Source organism: Meleagris gallopavo, chromosome 5, assembly GCF_000146605.3.
Source record: "Meleagris gallopavo isolate NT-WF06-2002-E0010 breed Aviagen turkey brand Nicholas breeding stock chromosome 5, Turkey_5.1, whole genome shotgun sequence".
Classification (NCBI taxonomy): Eukaryota; Metazoa; Chordata; class Aves; order Galliformes; family Phasianidae; genus Meleagris; species Meleagris gallopavo.
Window position 1 is genome coordinate 57948062 of NC_015015.2, and position 20280 is coordinate 57968341.

The 20280-nt window shown below is 44.8% G+C and overlaps 1 long non-coding RNA gene across 1 annotated transcript in view; it reads right to left on the reverse strand.

Moving 5' to 3' along the window:
• Nucleotides 1-826: 826 nt before the first annotated feature.
• Nucleotides 827-20280, reverse strand: part of LOC116216707 — a 118799-nt gene continuing 99345 nt past the window's right edge. The window contains exons 8-10 of the long non-coding RNA XR_004160015.1: nucleotides 8355-8595; nucleotides 4500-4613; nucleotides 827-4246 (exon numbers count right to left, since the gene is read on the reverse strand). This is a non-coding gene — a long non-coding RNA (uncharacterized LOC116216707). The remainder of the gene's footprint in view (nucleotides 4247-4499; nucleotides 4614-8354; nucleotides 8596-20280) is intronic.

The window sequence follows — 20280 nt, forward strand, 5'->3', positions numbered from 1 at the left end:
ATAAAATATCACACAGCCCGTTAAAATCTGAACAAAAGACAGATTAAGCAGGTTCAGCACCTCCTATAAAATCACTCCCTGTCACCATTCACGTTTCACTCACGTTTCTCAGAGGTCAGAAAAAAACCAACACCCTTCTGCTTTTGTGTTTCAGCTGCGTGTTTAAATAGCCCAGAAGGAAATGTCGTGTGGCCAGAGATTCTAGCAAATTTTAAGGTCAACTTCTGCCACCCTCAATTGTGCAAAGCAGTATTTTACACTTTGAATGGTAAAAGTAAGCAAACTTTGAAGTTTCTTCACTGAAAATCTGGGATTTATTGAAGGCAACAATTTTATCTGAAAGTCATTTTGGGGTATTTTTTTTTTCTTCTTCTTCTTTTCCTGCCAAATGGGATTTTTTAATTCCAGAGGAAAGATTTTATGGATAAATAAAATTTTGGACATCTTAATATGGGAACTGTTGGCAGTGTTCCTTTTTCTCATTTAAGAAAGGTGACTCCTCCCCAGGAAGGAGTGATATTTAAAATGTAGAAGCATAGAACCTGTAGAGCTGGAAGGGACCTTCAAAGGTCATCTAATCCAACTCCCCTTTCATGGATGTATGAGAAAGCGTATTTCCCTTCTGAAAGGACTTCCACTTTTTAACTAGCTAACTTAAGCTTGTTTTTAGGTTTCACATTTCCACTTCTGAAAGTGACATTTTCACGTTTTAATTCTCTCTAAGAAATTAACAAAAAAAAAACACCACCACCAACAACAGTACATTTAGGAACTCACTCCTCTTGTTTCCTTTGCAATCAAGCAAAAAAAAAAGACTAAAAAAGTTCTTAAAAAATGGAAAAAATTGGGAAAAACCCAGATGTTTTAAAGATTATTTTTCTACAGCAAATTTCCTAATGGAAGATTGGAAGATGACAGATGGGGAGTTTGTCCCACACAGGACCCGCAGCTCCAGCTACCAGATTCACCAGTGTTACCTTCAGTGAGACTGCCTGAACCAAACCTTACATTGCTCTCATTTGTTTTATAGCAACCCATTGCATTACAGTTACATGGGTCACTGGTCCTGCCAACACTTACACATATTCTCAGAATAAAGCCAGTGAATAACATTTAGCATAACAAAAGCTCTGCTCAAAGTACAGACAGCGCTACTATCTGTTACAAAGATGATTAAATGCTTCCTATTGTAAGAATATGGCTTCGGTTGCTTAACATGCTGCCCTACTCCAGCCATGCGAGTGAAATACCTCCTGCTAATCGTGTGCCTCAGGGCTGCTTTGTGTGTGGGAAAGAGGGTTTTTTTATTGTTTTCTTTTTAGTATCAGCCAGAATGACTCACCTGTTTCAGAGAAGGAGGTCTGGGGACCAAGCATTGCTCCAATAATCTCTGAGCCCTTTCGTTTTAGAAGTTCTGGTGTCTTACTTCTCTGCAACAAGGGCGTAAAAAATGCCAACAAAGAAGGCTGCAGCTGAAGAACAAACCTTCCCCTCATCTTGCAAAAGCATCCCCAAGAGAAGAAGAAAATAGTGCGTAGCCTGTATGTACCATATATACAGGCTCATCTTCATGTCAGTAGGGTTGCCCTGGATTCAGCTGCTCTCTTTGCCAATGTGGACACAGCGGAGAGTTCCACCTGGCTGCAGAAAACCCCATCGTGTTTGTAGTCAGGAAAGAAGTGAAAAACTGAGCGTATAAAGGTAAAGATCCATCTTTGTAGCTGCATTTGGTACATTGCAGACTGTGTGGCACTTCAAGAAGAAATACAGAAGCTGACCGAAACAAAGTGAAATGTTGAACGTGGTTGAGCTGGGAGGAAGTAATGTCGATCCAGCTGTGAACAGTGCAAGTAGGAACATGTGGAATTGCAAATTTGATAATAGGATCTATTATACTGAAACGGATGCGTTAGAGAAAAAAGGATTTGGTGGGTGCCTTTATTTAAGGAGAAAATTGTAGAATCATAGAATATCCCAGGTTGGAAGGGACTCACTGAGTTCAGCTTGATTGGACTTGATCTCAGGGTCATATCACCAGTGTCAATATTATGCAAGACTTCAGATGAAATACTGGGTGAAGGATAAAGAAAGCTGTGGAATAATGTGACATCAGGGACAAACTTCAGATCTGGGATTGGCAATGACAGGCATTTGTGCCAGGCTACTCTACCCAGATATCATTTAATATCATTGATATGTTGGCACACAAAATTACTAGTTAAACTGGAGAAGATAAGACAAGAGTTGTAAGGGGGATAATAAATTGGCTAAAATGGAGATGATAGCAAGTTGTACTGACAGAAGAACTGAGCTGAAGGGAGTTTACTGGAGGAATTCTCAACATCAGCCATGGAATGACTGCATTTAACACTGCCTCTGCCAGCGTTGCTGAAAACCGTCGGAGCATTTCCAACCATATTTGCTGAGGTGCAGAGTTAAAAGACATCATCAACACCAGGAAAAGGGGAACATCCTACTTGTCAGGACGCAGACAGAAGTAAGTTCATCAGATGTCATTACCACTGTGTAGGGCACTAGTGATTGCTTCCTCCTCAAGCCTTCCCTGCCCATTCGTATTTGACATCAATGCAAACTGGGATACGAGTGGAAAACTGGTGAAAAGGTGCACAGGGAACAGAAGAAACAACTGGGCAAAGACCAACTCAGCAGGCTGGCTTGGGGAGTCAGGAGGATCAACGACTTGGAGGGGTCACCTCGAGGATCAATATGGTGACAGTGGAAGGGGGAGGGAACGAAAGCTCAGCGATGGCACTGTGGCTGGGAGGAAGGAGGGAATAAGGATTTCCGTGGACCATGGTAGAGGAGTTCACAAACAGCACCCCAAGAGAAGCACCAGAACTCTGAGGCTACACCCTGATCAGTTTAGGAACAGAGTTAGAAAATGAGGTTGCTTGTTCTCATTTATGGGGATCTCAGCTAGCAAAAGGGAGAGTCCTAATCTCAAAAACCTGATAAAAACAACACTAGATGTGGGCTATTCAGCAGGAAGAGAGTGCTGAAAGAAGGCGCACGATTCAGCAGACACTTAGATACCTGTGCTCTCTGCTGATAAAGTTGTGGCTCAAACTCCATTGCCCATTTCTTAAACACTGTGAGCGAGCACACATTTCCGAGTAAGAATCAGATTCAAAAGGCACTGTATGGTAGAGAGAATTTTCATACCCTAGAAAGAAACCAGCATTGAGCTAGATCTGCTCCTGAGACCATCAAATACATACATCACCAGGCAAGATTTAAAACAAGGCTCTGGCTTGGAAAATCCAGGACACCATCAGGGTTTCAGGGTAAATCCCACACCACGTGTATTGGCAGGTACTGTGTATGCCATGTACAGTGCATAAGCTGAAGGGGCAGATCCTGAGGACTGTACTTAGTGCTTTATCTGTCTTATATCACTGGTAAAACTGGATTTTGATTAAGTATTATGCTGGGGATCCTTGTTCCACTCCACACACGTGCATGCATTCAGGCAGGCAGTCTCATAAACTTTAAGTACATTCAGAAATTCCCATATTACCTCTTGGATTCTGACCAGTGTGTGAAGGGAGCACTGGTAGATGAACAGTACCCACCAGTTCCAAAGCTATCTTTTTTCTTCCTGTGTCATGATCTGACCTATTGTCTTTGCAACAAAACTCCACCAGAATAAATAAAGTAATGAGCTGTAGCCCTTCTACCAGCATACATCTGCTGTATAAAACAGGCCAAGAAAACAACCAACAATGTCAGCTCTTCATTCTGTTCCTCAGATCATCAACTCTGAAAATAACAAAATCTGAAAGGCATATGGGCCTTCTCATAAAAACAACAAACACACAAACAAACCCTTAGATGAGTTTCCTGAGTCAGCAGGATTTGTCTGCTAATTATTACTGTGCAGAGGGTCCAACTGTCCCATAGCCAGGGATCATCCTAGAGGAGGGCTGAGTTCTTCACTGCATGCAGGATGGTTTGGGTAAGCTGAACTCCTTCTTTGGGGAACATGAAAGGGGTTGAGCTCCCTTGAGGCCACCAAGACCTACAAGGACAGCAGGGGACTTGTGGTGTCCTGTGTGAGAGCTGCTTGAGCCCTTACCTTCCACTTGCTGCCTCCCAGAGGCAGACAGCATGGCTTCTGCACAGATTGGGAACGTGATTCTGGTTCGGGTGCCCTCAAGGAGAAGTCTTGACTTGCATGGGGGCAAACTCAGATAGATGAATGACATCAGGTCTGGAATAATGCGTGCTGGGGAAAAAAAAGGAAAAAAAGAGAGAAAAAAAGAAAGGAAAACGAGACAAAAAGGGGAGGGAAGTCTGTAGGCACAGACTATTTGTCCTTCACCAAGCCCCTCTGCCAACCTAGAAGGATGTCCATGGGGCATGGGAGAAAGGAGACAGTAGCAACACAAACCTCCAGTGCCAGACACATGTCCATGGGACTTGGTCTCTCCTTTTTGCAAAGGACAGAGGGGAACAACGTGAACCAACAGAGCAATTACCTTCAGCCAATGGGCCCCTGTGCAGCCTCCACATCCCAGCTCAGCGCCGCTGCCAGCCCTCTCTTCCAGGGAGAGGCTCGAGCTCACCTCCTCATCCAGAAAAAAAAGTAGCATCTGTGGGAGAAAGACATATGTCTGGCCTCTACTGTGAACCCTGCGCCTGGCAGGAGAAAGCAATGCCGATTCCAGCCCCAGCTTTTCATTCCTGTTGTAACAGTCATAAACGCCTGCTGAAACCTAAGAAGAACAAGACTGTAATCCTAATAAAACAACATTCTGGAACCCTGAAAACTAGATGGAGGTTTCTCAGGCCAACTTTAAAATTATGTTCCCCTCTCCAAAAGCCGTACTTTCTGTGTGCCGATGGGATGGATGCTGTCAGGCTGACCCTGGGAAGCGCTGTGATGTGAGATTTCAGCAAGGGAGACGCAGAAGGCAGAGAAACCACCCTGTCCCCAAAATAGAGGGAGCCCCAGGCTCCCTCCTAAATGTCCCATCCTAAAAGCAAGGCGGGACCTTTGTCTCTAAAGCCAGCTTTCCTTTCCAGGTGCCCTGAGTGCCTGACTCAGTAGAGCAGACACAAGCTGTGCTGGTTCGGATGCAAAAGCTGGTGGAAAGGCACAAGTTTTCCGTGTTGAAATCTTTCCCTCCTTCCTTGGATAGCTGCACTGAACAGAAGCCTTGGGGCTTTTCACTGTGCACCAGCACCCCCAAAGTGATGAAGAGCAGGGAGGAAGGCGTTCAGCTTCCCTTCTGCCCATCATACAGAGAGCAGCTCCCAGGGATGCTCACTAGCTGGCACGTGTCTCGACTGAGGCACCAAACCAGCTTAGTGCTTCTTGAAACCTGAGGGTGGCAGATCCACAGCAGCTCTCAATTCGCATCCATCCCCTGGCACTGGTGAAGCTGGAGTTGCACCAGCGAAGGAGCTGCTCTTTGGAACATCTGCACGCCGAGCCGTGCCAGCCCGTTCTGAAGGAAAAGCTCTCTGTTGCCAACTCCTGTGATTTTCCTGTGAATCTTCCCTGGTGTTATGCAAAACCCAAGCTCCTGATGTGCTGCTCTATCTGGCAATATCACTTTAAGAAAAAAATCTGCGGTCCTTATGGTCCTAAAGAAAAAAAGCCTCAGGAGGTGGCCTGAACACATGCTAAGGGCTAAAAGTAGCATTTGCAGAATAAAACCATCCCATGATTTTTAAAAGACTCTTGGCATTCTGGAGGCCTGACTTGTGATCTGGGGACTGGCTGCGGAGAACCCAACAACTAATTGGGAAAGTGCTTCATCTGGTGTCAAGTCTGTTTTTTTTTTTGGTGGTGGAAAGCACTTGACAGCCCTCTAATCAGCTCAGTGACACATAGCAATGACACGAGTCATTCCCTGCAGGGAATAGTGCATTTGAATTGCAAACGACCACAGGGTGCTAGTAATATTTATCTGGTAAACAGCTCTTTCTATCATCATGTTGACTTAGAAGCATTGATTAATTAACTCTGCTGAGTCCCCAGTGAAGTAGGAAACTAAATTCAGGTGGTGGCTGGGGAAGCTTTGAAGGTGCAACAGTGCTCCACGCTCCAAGCCCAGGAAAAGCTATTGGGGCCAGATTGATTCCTTCAGAGCCCAGCACACAGGTGCTCCATATTCCATGGAGATGCTGCAAGAAGATGTCTGCACCAAGCTCTGACAGTCTCATCACACCTGGCCAGGAGGAAAATGAAGGGCTGAAAACTAGATGGACTTTTGGACTAGATGTCTTTTGAGGGTCCCTTCCAACTCAAACAATTCCAAGAACACAAGAAAGACATGGAGTTCTTGAAGCAGATCCAGAGGAGGGCCACTAAGATGATCAGATTCCTATGAGGAAAGGTTGAGGGAGCTGGGCTTGTTGAGCTTGGAAATGAGAAGGCTGTGGGGAGACCTCACTGTGGCCTTCCATTACTTGAAGGGAGCGGATAAACAGGAGGGGGAACGGCTGTTTGTGAGGGTGGGTGGTGATAGGACAAGGGGAATGGTTTTAAAGTGAGACAGGAGGTTTAGGTTGGATATGAGGAGGAAGTTTTTCAGCCAGAGGGTGGTGAGGCACTGGAACAGGTTGCCCAAGGAGGCTGTGGATGCCCCATCCCTGCAGGCATTCAAGGCCAGGCTGGATGTGGCTCTGGGCAGCCTGGGCTGCTGGTTGGCCACCTGCACACAGCAGGGGGTTGGGACTGGGTGAGCACTGTGCTCCTTTGCAACCCAGGCCATTCTATCATTCTGTAATTCTATGAAAACCTGCTCCCAGGCCGTAGTGCCTCTGATCTTGGTGCTGATACTGAGGGCCTCCTTGGCCTCAGGTGAACCATCAAACACCCTTGTGAACACAGACACGCCGATGCTCCCCTTGCCACATGAAGATCTCTCTTGATTTCCTGACTTGGCCCTCATCAGGAGGTGCTGAATTCTTAGAAATTTGGCCCTGAGCTATTTTGGTTTGGCCTCACCTAGCACAGCAGGACAGATGGACTTCAGGACAGACAAACCTCGGCACGGCACGGCACGACTGGTTCTCAAAGAAAGGGGGAAAAAAAAAGGGAAAAGATGTGCCAGCATTAGTGAGTGCTGTTCTTGGTTTATTTTGAGTCTTTGCTGAGTGGAGCCTTTAATCTCTGACGAGTGGAGCCTTTGTGAAGGGGGTCTTATGGATTTGGAAAGAAATCAGCAAGCATAGGCAATGCTGCAGATCAAAATGATAGCATGTATTTTTGCTGGCCATAAAAGAGTGAGCATTTGCGAGTGTGATGCACAAAGGGAGGAGATTCAGCCATCAGTGCCTCGCACACAGTACGTTTTTCCCCCATAGCTAATACAGGCATCTCCCCCGTGCTTCTTAGGATCACCTCTGCGATGGAAAATAAGCCGTGTAAGTCACATTCCACTCATTGATTCAAATCAGCTAAGTAGAATTTTGCCTGATATTCAGTCCACAGAGAGGGGAGGGAGAGAGAGCGCTTAGCACTCAAATAACTAAAAGCTTCTACTGTGACACAAAGGCAAGCTTCACCAACCTTTCATTTCCCCCACTTTGTAGCTGCGCACAGATCCAATGAAATCAAATGAGATAATCCCAGCCTGGTGCAGCCTAGAAGCAGAGGTGAAAACCTCCCAGAGCTCACGCAATCAGCGTGCAGCTCGGACACTGCCGACTTCCCCCTCAACTATTTCCAAATAAAACACTGTTGTTGCTCGGCTGCTCCTGCCAAATGAGCTAACAATAAAAGAAGAAACTTGCAAAGCCTCTATCCACAGGACAAAAATAAAAAGGAAAAAGATGTTAAGGATCTTTAGGAAAAGAATATGAGAAAAAAAGAAACTATAGGGCAGACCCTCTGGATGGAGTAAGCCAGCATAAGGCCCAGCTCTGTTGCTCGACCCCAGGCAAATTGTGGGCCTGGTGCTATTCTGCATTTCTCAGGGGTAGGGGGTGGTCTCCACTGGAAGATTGCGACACTGCAGGATACTTTTCCATATTAAAAAGGCGCTTTGGAGCGTTTTGTCTATTGCCAGGTTTTGGGTTTATTGAGGACTCATTTGGCAGAGCCATCCTGGAAGAACAATACAGATGTTTTATGGAGAAATAAACTGGGACTCGGGCTGGATTCTTTCAGTGCTGAATTCCACCTAATTTGGAGGGTGGAATGACTCTTTTAATGAAGGGTGCAATCAAAACCTGTATGAAAAGCCAACATGCCCTGGGCAAAGAGAGCAGTGGATACACTGCCCCTCTCTGCTGCAGCAGCCCTGTAAACCCTGGTCTCTTTAGCACAGCAAAAGCCTCCCTTGTCCCACCCCTCTTAACCTGAGGAAATGGACGCTCACTGTTCTTCTTTGTGCCCTCCGTTGTGTCTCTTGGAGGGCAGTGGTGGTCTTTCAGCAATGAAGGTGATTTCCAGACTAGATCTGCTACATCTTGCATCTTTGTAAGGAGCTGCTCCAATGACTCGTGGAGTTAGCTCTTCTTTGTCAGCAGTCCCTCATCAGGGACATACAGTATTCTTTTAATTAGTGTCTCCTCAGCTTTTCCAAGGGAGGTTTCTGGTAGGTCCTTTACTCGGGAGAACTGTAAGGGAAGGGTTGAAAAACGTTCACTTTCTGCTCACAGATAGCTTGGCTGGGCAGGTTGGGCTCCCTTACTTGCAAGGAAGTCAATGCCAGATGAACCATCCAGCTTCATTGCTTATTGTTAGATTTTTCATTTCAGAAGCTGTGCCTAATAAAGTCATCCAGCCTGATTCACTACCTAATCCATTTTCTTTAGCCTCCTCTCCAGATACACTGAGAGGAACATAATGTGAGTACCCATTAAATCATTCTCATCTATCAAATAAATGTGTTTGCCCACAATGCTAAGTGCTCATACTTTAGATCAAGTGAGAGCAAAACTGTTGACTAAAAACCTTCTCTGGCTTTTCACAGAACCCTGAATCATTCAGGTTGGAAAAGACCTCTAAGATCCCCAAGCCCAGCCCCAGCCTACCCCCCAAGCCCACTGCCCACATCCCTCAGTGCCACATCTTCCCTTGAACACCTCCAGGGAAGGTGACTCCATCACTTCCAAGGGCAGATTTTTCTTTGGTTCTTTCCTTCCTTCACATTATGTGAAATTTGCTCTTTGCATCAACCATCCCTTCAGATCTGTTTGTGGAGCTCGGCACTGTGGCTAGCAAAGCAAAGAAGAGAGACTTGAGTGTTAAACTGACACGCATTCTCTAGGGCTATGAGAAGTGGCCAGATGTGCTGGGCTATGCTACAGAAATGCTCACAGTGGAGGACGTGAGAAGTGAAATATGGGAACAAAATTCACACAAGCTCCTTTTCACCTTGTTGGAGCAAACTGCAAGGTACCAGAAAACAGCGTACAGCCTGAACAGCTCTGAGAAGCTGATAGTCCACAAGTCGAGGGATGGGCTCATGGGAAGACATGGCTTTCAGGAATTGCTCTGTGCAAGGTAGAATAGGCTGGCTTTGATCCAGGGAGCCCTTAAGTGCATACTTAATTTTAACCCTGAAAGAACCACTGAAATTGAGGTGTGTTTGGCCCTTGTGAATGGCACAGCAGTGAAACCATCCCACCTTCCAGCTGACCCAGCACCTGCATGGGATGTGTCAGTGGACTGGGCTGCAGGCAGAGACATAAGTCTCCTTTTCTGAAACTATTTCTAACTTCTTCTCGTTTCCTTCTCTTTTGAAGTCAAAACTAACTTTTCAATAATACCTGTGAAATCTGCGTTGGTAGGAGTGGCGGGGGATATTCCTGTTAGCTCTTCCAAAGCCTGCATTTCTCTGTTTCTCTTTCACTTTGTTATTTTTTGGACAGCACGTATGTTTTTGACCCATCTTTGGAAACGCAGTTTAGAGGATAGTTATTCAGTTTCTACCAACTGGAGCTGATACACTGCTGGGCTCCCCAGTTCCAGGCAGACAGGGAACTGCTGCAGAGAATGCAGAGATGGTGGGGGCCTGGAGCACAGGGGCGGGCCTGGGACAGAGGTGATGCAGTCTCCTTCTCTGGAGATACACAAACCCACCTGGATGCTTTCTGTGCAGCCCCCTGCCGGGAGCCTGCTTTAGCAGGGGTTGGCCTGGGGCATCTCCAGTTGTCCCTTCCAACGCCAACTATTCTGTGATCCATGGGATACAGTGAAGACAAGGAGTTGTTTTTGCCTAGCAGCTGAAAATAACAATACTGATGTTTATCTGTTACTGCTACTCCAGTTTTTAGCCACCAGAGACCAGTGGTCTCTGTTTGCATTTGCATTAACCTAGGAGTATTAATCAGGTCATGTAACAACCAGGAACATAAACCAATGCAGACACCCAGAAGATACACACTGCACTCAGAATCAACACACGGAAACCACAGGGCAGAGTGCAGCCCTCATTAACAGAACCAGATTAATCGCAGACACACTAAGTGTGTCCAAACGTAAAAAATCTGATTCCCACCAACCTGTAACTATACAAACCTGAATAAATACTAAAGTACCCTGAGACCTGACCAGCTTACTGCCCCTATCAGATATCATGAGCTTTAGCCCCTTGAAAACAAGGTCCTCTCCAGATAGAGTAATTACTAGCCCTAAAAAAAACTTCTGATATAACTCCTGGACTAAATCCCACAGAAAGCCAAGATATTCAAGGCTCAGCACTTCCCAGGACACAACCTCCAAAGCCCTGGTGTTACAGTCCTTTCCCACAAACACGCCAAGTTTGTCCTTATAACAAGGAGTTATTTGTCCTCAGCTCCTACTAGGAGGCTGTTTTAGAGCCTCGTTGCTCTGCGTAGTCACAAACCACCTTCTGATTTCAGCAAAGTGTATTTATAGCCGATTTGTACCCAGTTAGCCTTGTGTCCTTTAACTTAAATAGCTTGTTTGGGTGTTGTTTTTTTCTCTGATGTGTAGATGTACAGCCGTCAACCTTTTCCTCAGCTTTCATTTCTTTAAGAACTCAGCTCTTTCATTCTTCTCTCAAAGGACAAGCTCTCCATTCTTCCCGCATCTTCACTGTCCTTTTCCACGTGAGCCAGACTCACGCTTCAGGAACAAAAGGAATTGAACTGTCCACAGGTTGCCAAATGAGGCTTTGCCTATTTCTGGAAAACAGCACACCTACCTTCTACAGGAAGAAATACCTCCCAGGCTATATTTGAAGTTGTGCATACCTTTACCAGAGCCTCATCCTGTGCCTGAGCGATCCACACATGTGTTTCTTTTCCTTTGTCATTTACAGCTGATGAGCCTCCGGTTTATAGTGGAAATTCTTATTATTCCCTAAACTCATGACTTTGCATTTTGCACTACTGGATTTCATCTCGTTTCTATTACTTCGGTCTTCAAGGTCATCCAGTTCTTTCCGTATGGCACGCCTCCCAACTTTGTGTCATCAGCAGGCTTCAGCAACATGCTGTGTTTTGTGCCAAGGTCATTCATGAAGATATTAAATAAGATCCGTCCCCAAGATGAATCCTTCAAGAGCTGTGCTCTTATACCCAGCCAGATACTTTCCCTTTTTATGCTACCCCTTATTGCTCAGACGGTGCTTCAAAGTGTCCTGCAGTACTTGTTCAAATCTTTAATTTATGTGATAAATGAGCAAAAAACACAACATCAAATGATTTACTGATGCCCAGATAGGTAAATCCCATTGCCTCCTGCTTGAAAGCCCACTGTCTAATCCTGGTTTGGCATAACTTCTCCCTGGGCTCACGCAGCTCATTCAGGTTGCCAGCTTGTTCCTTTTGGCTGTGACTTCTCCTGATGTCTGCCTTCCTCAGGAATGGTAGCTCCACCGGCCTCAATGGAAACTCCCCCATATAGGCAAGATCCTGCTAGCTGGCCTGGGCTGGGGAGCTCATTTCCAGAATGAAAACTAAGCTTGGTGCTACCTGCATGAAAGGAAAATAAGACCCAAACCAAGCCGGGCCCTTACAGACAACGACCATTTGGACTATCCCAGACCAACATTCCCAAGTAAACCAGCTCTTAGTGAGCCAGCTTTCGTATCACACTGAGGCAGAGATGGCCATTGGTAAAGTCTGATAGGCAAGAACCTATACCTGCTCAACCTACTGCGTAATGCCAGGTTTCTAGGAACCAGTATTGTGTATTAAAATTAACACTGTTAAATTAACGCTGTTAAAGCATGAAGCAAGTACCACTAATGAGAGGTGCTAGCTGAGTTTCTTTAATTTCACCTAATGTCATAACACTGTTACAAAGGAGATAAACAGCTTGATTGCTGACTTTATGTACTAGAATTTTGTTAATGATAAAACCCTCTGGCTGAAGTACAAAGTTGCACGTATTTTTGTCTTGCCTTAAACAGGGAGAAAAAGAAAATGATGTATCGATCCAAAGGGAAGGAAGGTTATGTTATTTTCCTGGGAAATAAGCAGCTTGCCAGTTGGGATTCATTGGTATCGCTGTAATAAACACACTTCCTGATGTACATATGTGATTATAACGAGCACTGTACTAACATGACACTGTAATTTAGGAATAAGACAAACACAAGTGATGTAGTTCAAAGCTCCGCTGCTCTCGCTGGATTTTTGTTTGGTTTTCTGTTTTGTTTTTAGCCGACTCGCCGTGCCCACAAAAGCAAGGATAGCCTCCAGGGTTACCCCAGCTGAAAAGCATCTGAAGTGATCCTCGCTGACCTTTCTTTCTGATAGCACCCCGCCTGCCTTTTAATGGAGGCCTGAACCGAGTCAGAGGTGAAACAGATAAATGACTGAAGATCCAACTGTTTTCTCAACGGGCGAGTTCCCACATGCTCGATTTTCTTTTCCTCCATGCAGAACAAGAGGGGAAAAAAATTGCAAGTGATTAGCTAATGAACATCTGTTTTGCTTTATTTGTGCTTCCTTGCAGCCAGGAGTTGCATTTACTAATTTTTATTTCCTATTAAAAACAAAAAAAGGAGCATTTTTTTCCAAAGCCTGCAGAGGAGGAAGGCTCACTGGTGCGGCTGTTCCTTCCACTGCTGTGATTACCTGGCTCACATGCCACGTCCTGTGTGGTTACCTTCTGTCCTGAACTTTTCATGTGGTTTGACATGTCTTTAATTTAGACGATCGGATCACGTCTGACCTGAAACAAAACCGCTCTTTGGAGATCCTGAGCCCTTTCTGAATTCTACAGATGTCAATCCAGCAGGATGTAATGTCAAACTGTTAATTATACGCATGCAGGGCCAATGGTAATTATATACTAAACACAAATATAGACTGATTGTGCTCTTGCACTACTTACTATTGAAAATAGCTGATCTAAGGCCAAGCTCTCCACTGGCCTCAGATTTGGAAACACCAGTGATTCACAATGACCAGTGTGTGCTCACCTCAGCTCCTAAATTTCTCTCTTCTTTATTTTCAAGTGTTTTCACAGAACTGAACATTAGACCTTGCACAGGAATAATCAGAGATGGTATTTCTGAACAAGCATCTCACATGAAAATGATGACATGGAGATTTCTTTGCCTTCCGTCTTATAGAAGTCAGGTTTTCTGAGAGGTCATCACCACTCACCTGAACTTCCTCAGTCCTTTCTGAGTGTTGCAAGCAGGTTCCCAAAATCTTTCACTGCTTTGGAGAATTAAAACCTTTCTTTACACGATCACTTCAATTTCAGAGGCAACTATGGCTCCTTCCTTGTTTACTGCTGCCCAGCACTGAACCAGGAGTTAAGGAAACAGACTGCTAGCCATAAACCCTTTCAAAACACGTTTTAGTTTCTTCCTCACACTCTCACTGATTTACCTTCCATTTACTTTGCCAGTGAGATGCACAAGGCAGTCTCTCTTCACTGCAGTTACGAAGGCACTCTGTCCTTGAAAGCGCAATTTTATTCAACAGACTAAACTCCAAAAATATTGAAACAGCCACTCATGGCAAATCATGGAGCAGGATCCATAGTAAAGCTACAGCAGCGTAAATCTGGAGGGATTCTCCTTTAACACTTGTAACTGATATCATACTCTGCCACATTTTATCACCCCCATCTTTCTTTCTCGTCAAACTATCCAACCAACTTGTTCTCTTGAGAAGGATCATAAACCCACAGGTAATTGCAGGATGGCCACACAGACAGTAAAAAGCCTGCAGATGGGTAGTTCAAAGAGAAATTTCTCAAAAAAAACACTAAACCACTGAAAGGAGCCAAGCTATGTCTCGTTTGCAGATGTACTGAGAATCTATAAGTTTATTTAAAATCAGCAATAGCTGCAATACGCAACGCCTATCAAAATCAGACATTTACCACAACTGTGGTTTTTGAGAGAAGCGATTTACATCAGAAATGAAGAAGAAATAACAGGGCTTTCAGGCAGACAAATGTATGGTCCAGATACTTTTCCGGTAGCACATTCATTGTCCAAGGCCTCCAGTCAGCAGCATAATTTTAAGCACATGCTTAATTTTAAGCACATGCTTAAGTGCTTTCCTGAACAAAGATGAAATGCGGGCCTACCAGGCAGCTCAAGAAAAGTAGTTTCACATTAATTACCCTTCTTGAGCAGTGATAGCAACTGAGCTTTCTGATAGCAACTGGGCTTTCTACCTTCCTATGCACAATCCAAGCTTAGACAAAGTTTTGTCCTTTGGAACCATCATCTAGCAGAGAAGGCAGCAGACCAGGAGAGTGAGAAGAGTTAGAGGCTCACCAAAGTCCGAATGCTGCTTAGCATCCAGCCCACCCCAGCTACTTAGGTTGGGAATTGAGGAAAAGATCCAGGGGACCACATGCATTACAGATGTGTAAAATCCTCCCTGCTGTCCATAGGCTAGTGGAAATGCAAACATTTTCCTGAGTACCTGAACTGGCTTAATACTGTGCTCCAAGGGCTTTGTTCTGAACACGCACTGTTGGTAACTCTGCGATCTTTGAAAGAAAAGGGAAAAGTAATGACATCAACTGAAACCCGTGTTAGTGAGAGGGCTGCAGAGCTCATTTTGTTCTAAGAGACAATTTCAGAGAAGTAAAATGTTGCCAGCAGATAATGATTTCCTGCAAGATTGAGCAATAGTGAGTAGTCACAGCTCTGCAAATAGGACATAAGGCAGGTAGGAGTATTCATTTCCTGAGGACAAGAGCTTGCACAGTGGTGGGTGCCTACTGGCACGAGCAGTCCCACAGACTTGTCAGCAGTCTGACCTTGCTGGGGACACTTACGCAAGAGGACTGCCTGCCTTGCAGAGTCTGGAGATCTCCAGGCTGACCTTCAGTCTGCAAACTGCCTCTCTTCAGCGCAGAGCACACATAAGAGAAGGAGCAGCTGTTTTGAGCTCTGGTCCTCAGGAAGCCTGGGACCCTTTACACTGATGCTTTGTGGATGGCAGGCTGCTCACTGTATCCTGCCTGCAATGTGAACTTCCCCTGTATAAGACAACAGAGAATCAGCACGGGAGACAGTGCTCCCACTGAAAGAAAGCCATCCTCCATTGTGCACTGTATTAAACAGTAGAGAATCCACACAAAGTTACCTCCTTAATTGAAGGGAGGCAATGTCACCTTCTCAGCCTCTCTTTCTCTTTTCCATCTCCTGATGTCTAATAAGGGCTGAGTCTAGATTTCCCTGTGCTGGGAGGAGTAATTAGATCTCTTTCCAATGCTTGGCTGCATATTTGCATCAATCCTGTTAAAGCTGATTACTTTTGAGATTATCATAGAATCATTCACGTTGGAAAAGCCCTCTGAGATCACCATGCCCAACCCCAGCTCATTCCCACCATGCCCAGTATGTTCCCCAGTGCCTCATCTCCACGGTTCTCAGACACCTCCAGAGACAGCGACTCCATAACCTCTATGGGCAGCCTGTCTCAGTACCTGTCTAGGCTTTCTGAGAAGAAATTTCTCCTAATATCCAACCAGATTCTCTCAGATTAGAGTGAAACTGGCTTATAGGTATAGAGTGATGGGGCAAAAAGCAGCGACAGGGACTCACACACCAGAACAGTCTGAGCATGACTGCATAAATCTTTCTTTTTCCCTAGGAGATCAGGCTAAAAACAGTGATGAAAAAATGCAGATGAATCTGTTGTTATACTGCAGACTCTCTCTCGTTAAGCACAAAACTCTGTGACAAATCTGGCATGTGGTAGTGCCTCAAGGACTTGGCCGAGGCAAATTTCATGCCAGTCTCCATGCATACACACTGAGAAAACTGCTCTGATTCTCACACATTTTTTGCCTAAATAAACTAGGCTGGCAGAAAGCACATGATTACTGCCCCTATTTTCAGAATAGGCAAGGTCCACAAATGTCCACTTTATTCTTATTTATTTAAATAGAAGTCCAGCTGCCTGCTATTTTTTGCCAATTTGGGCTTAATTAATATGTCCATCAATGTTTTGGAAAACCAAGAAAATCTGGCATTTGTGCATGCTCGTGCAGAGCCTTAGCTGCAATATCAGGTCTATTTCCTTGAGCAAGTCGGGTTCAGCACAACAGAACTGCACAACCCCTGCAAACACTCACGTGCAGGCCTGGACCCCCGCAGAGTGAATCTGAGCCTTCTGACAATTTTCTTCATTGACTTTTAGAGACCCCACAGGGGCTGTCTGCAAGTCCTGGAAGAGCCACCAGTTATAAAACACTGTTCTTTATGCTCCAGAGCACAACTACAGCTGCTTCTCCTCTGCCCTGGTTTTAAAAGCCACACAGGACACGCACAGAGCCCTAACACTTCTGTCTAAACTGCCTTTCAAGCTTTCCTCCCACAGGTGAGTGGCAGTCGCAGGAAATACATGCACAGAATCATTAAGGTTGGAAAAAACCTCTAAGATCATCGAGTCCAACCATCCGCTCACCCCCACCATGCCCACTATGCCACGTCCCTGAGTGCCAGGCCCAGCCATGTGTGCAGCCATGGGATGGTGAAACCATGGCCTTTCCCATTTCACTGGTAGTCCCAAAGCCAGAGGCTTGCCTGCTGTTTGCTTCTCTCCTTCCCTGCAGTGCTATCCCCAGGTTTTGTAGCTGCAGCCCCACATTCCGTGGAGCTGCCATAGGAGGCGAGGAGAAAGCTGGGAATTTTAGCAGCCATTTAAATGTCATCTACCAGTACCAGCACCCAAAATTTACATGCATTCAGAAAGAACATGTATAGGTTTAACAAGGTGACAGACTAGATAAAAGCAGGAAGAACTGTCATAGAACACAGCAGAAGCCCTGGATTTTCATTTGTTGCACAGTTGAAGATTTTTCTTCCCCTCTCAACACGCATAGACCAGGCCTTCATCTACACTTCATTGGTGTAAAACACGGGACTAAAAAAGAGCTATTTCCTTCCAAGCCTTGCAGTATAAGCAGCTTTTCCTTCGCAAAGAAAACTAAGCCATAGAAGCTTCTGTTTACCATGGTTAGAAGGGGCTGAGGCTCACTGAGTCCTACCAGCACCAAAGGGACGGATGCTGGCTTTGGGGTGTCAACAAAACCCCAAGGGCTGCAGATGAGGTTTTGGGACTGGTCCAAGGTGAAATCCTCTGTCTGGTTTGGATGGTTTGTGGATCCCAGCCTCACAGGCCTACCCTGTGCCTTGGCTCAGAGTAGGCCCAAGGAGTGATCCCACAACGCCCAGCCCCCAGTGATGGCTGCAGAACTTAAAGATTTGCAGAGTTTACTTACAAAGCCTTTTAGAAGCAGAGATGAGTAAACAAGAGTGAAAAGTTAAACAAAGGAAATACATTTATGCTTGTACTGTTTTCAAGTTTATGCAAACAATCCATTTCTAAAGCTGTCACTGACACTCCTGGCACGTTCTCATTCCCCAGCTCAGAGTCATGTTGGAAACTGAAATCACAAGCATTTCTGAGATGCTTTGAGCAAAATACCTCCCTCTGCTCCACCATCCGAAAATCAGCAAGCCCACAGTAGTCATGGAGCCATGGCAACACCTTTGTGCACCAATGGATTTTGGAGGAAGAGGGAGAAAAGTCTGAATGTCTCTATCCACAGTGGCCATGTAAGAAATGGGTTTAGAGCTAGTCAAATGAATTACAAAGACCAGTCGAACAGCAGGAATTCATCAGGCAGAGCAGGAATTAGAAAATCCTACTTTCTAGCTGCTCAGGCAGTAAGTAGATGTGCCATAAGCATAACCTTTTGCTTAGGACTTGACATGGGGAAGGAGACAAGGACAGCCTGCTTTCCAGCAGCAGATCTTGCCAAGCTGCACACAAGAAGGGAACTCACTGTGGACCCATGTGAGAGCCAGGGAAAGGCAATCGGAGACATTTTCCTGCTTGCATTAATTCACTTCTGCATTTGAGATTCTGCAAATTGCACGGCAGCCAGTACAGGGGATATGGAGGATTGTCTGTTTGGAAAGGTACGGTCTCTACGGCAGCTGATTGTCAGCTTGCACAGTTTCTGCACTGGCTTCCAAGGTTAGAGCCCACAAATGTCAGCGAAGCCACGATTTCCCAAACTACATCTCAAAAAGTGGTTTGGGTTTAATTGAAAGAGAAAGCATGCACTTCCATGACAGGCAAACAGCACAACTTTCAGCTACAAGTGAGCATGGCTGCCATTCTGGCAGCTCTTCCCTCTTTTTCCTCCCCTCCATTCAGCTGCACAAGATGGCACGTTTAACAGCTGATCCGTCTGGAGGAGAGCCTACAAAGTTAATTTCTAGCTTTGAGATGGTCACTGGTAATTGTAGGTAATTTCAAATATAATTGCAATCGAGTTGAAAAAGCTGTTTGCAGTGTTTATGCTCATCACTCTAATTTAAGACCTAGAATGCTGGATACACTGCTTTTCAATACACACCCATTTTTCATCTTCCTGATTTTACCACCAGTGATTATAAAAACAGCCCCAGCTAACCACAGTCTGCAATGCAAGACAAATGTTTGAAAAGTTGCATATAAAGTTTCAAGCAGAGCTTCTTGAAGGTTAACGACGGAACATGTTAATGATTATCAAATAGACAAGGAAAGCCGCAAAGGGCTTCGAACACAGAAACGCAAGAGCCCCTCGAAATAAATGGTGGCTAACTTTGTTTAGAATAATACTTCTCTTCAAAGAAATGGAACTGTTGCATGTCGCAAATATGTCCACATGTCGTTTTAATACAGGAATAATTACCCATGGCATGTTTGTTAGTGGAAAAAAAGCAAAGGTCTCCTATTACTTACACATAATAAAACCTGCATTGTTTACCAGGAATGAGTTATATGAGACTGGTAATAAATAAGTGTTGTAACAAACTTTGGTGCCCAGACCCAGAAACTGATCTTAATATCTACATTTTGGTAGCACCCAAAGGCCCCCAGCTTGGGGCTCTAACCTGACCATTTTAAAAGCTAAACTGCACCTCTGAACGTTTGGCCAGCTGTGTGCTGGCTTTTGTACACTTAAAATATCAGATTTTTTTAAAAATACATTTGGCTTTCTGTAGCTGACAGAACTGCTTTGTAGTTTTAAGCTCTTTAGTGGCTAAAGTTGTATCTGCCAAAATCTATGCATGCATCAGAGTTTCTCCGTCCGTACCTATGTCCATAGCTGATCTCTGTGAGTGTGTGCCTGCTTGAAAAATAACAATAAAAGAACCCAAGAATCCTCGTTGGCTATATTCTTGACTCGACAAACCAAGACAGTTAAAGGAACTATTTAAAGCTGGAGCTATTCAGGAAATTATTTATTTTCCCCTGAAAAATTTAGAGGAAAAGGAAAATCCTTTTCCTCAACGTTTTCCTACTTTCTGTTTTAAAATGAGGAAGTATCATTTCTTGTACTGTTTTTGTTGGGTATCAGTAGCCACTGAGCCATCTGAAAACTGATGCAACAGAAAATTATCCCACCAGCTCTACTGAGAGCATCAGCCCTGTAAGGCCTGAGTACTCATTTATTTCAATGCAACCCGCAAAGCTAAGCCCCTTTGGAGATTCAGGATTGAAAAGCTGTCCTTAAAAAAAATGATATGTAATGCATCTGAAGCAAACTTTAAAAACCTGCTCTAGCAATGAAATTGAATTTAACTTCTCAGCAAGTTGCTTTAAATAGAGAAGGTTGCAGCTGTGGAATAACTGGTGATGGTTATACGTAACTTGTAGCTCTGCACCACTCCGCACATGTCGCACCAGGCAGTGTTGACTTCTCCTTCTTTCATCCCCAAAAGTGCAGGCCCACTTTCATATTTTTTTTCTGCTTCTTCATTTGAAGAATAAGGAGTTCAAGTTGAGGAATACAGAAGACAATCTCAGACTTTCACCTTTGTCTCTATGGAAGCCTCAGTATGA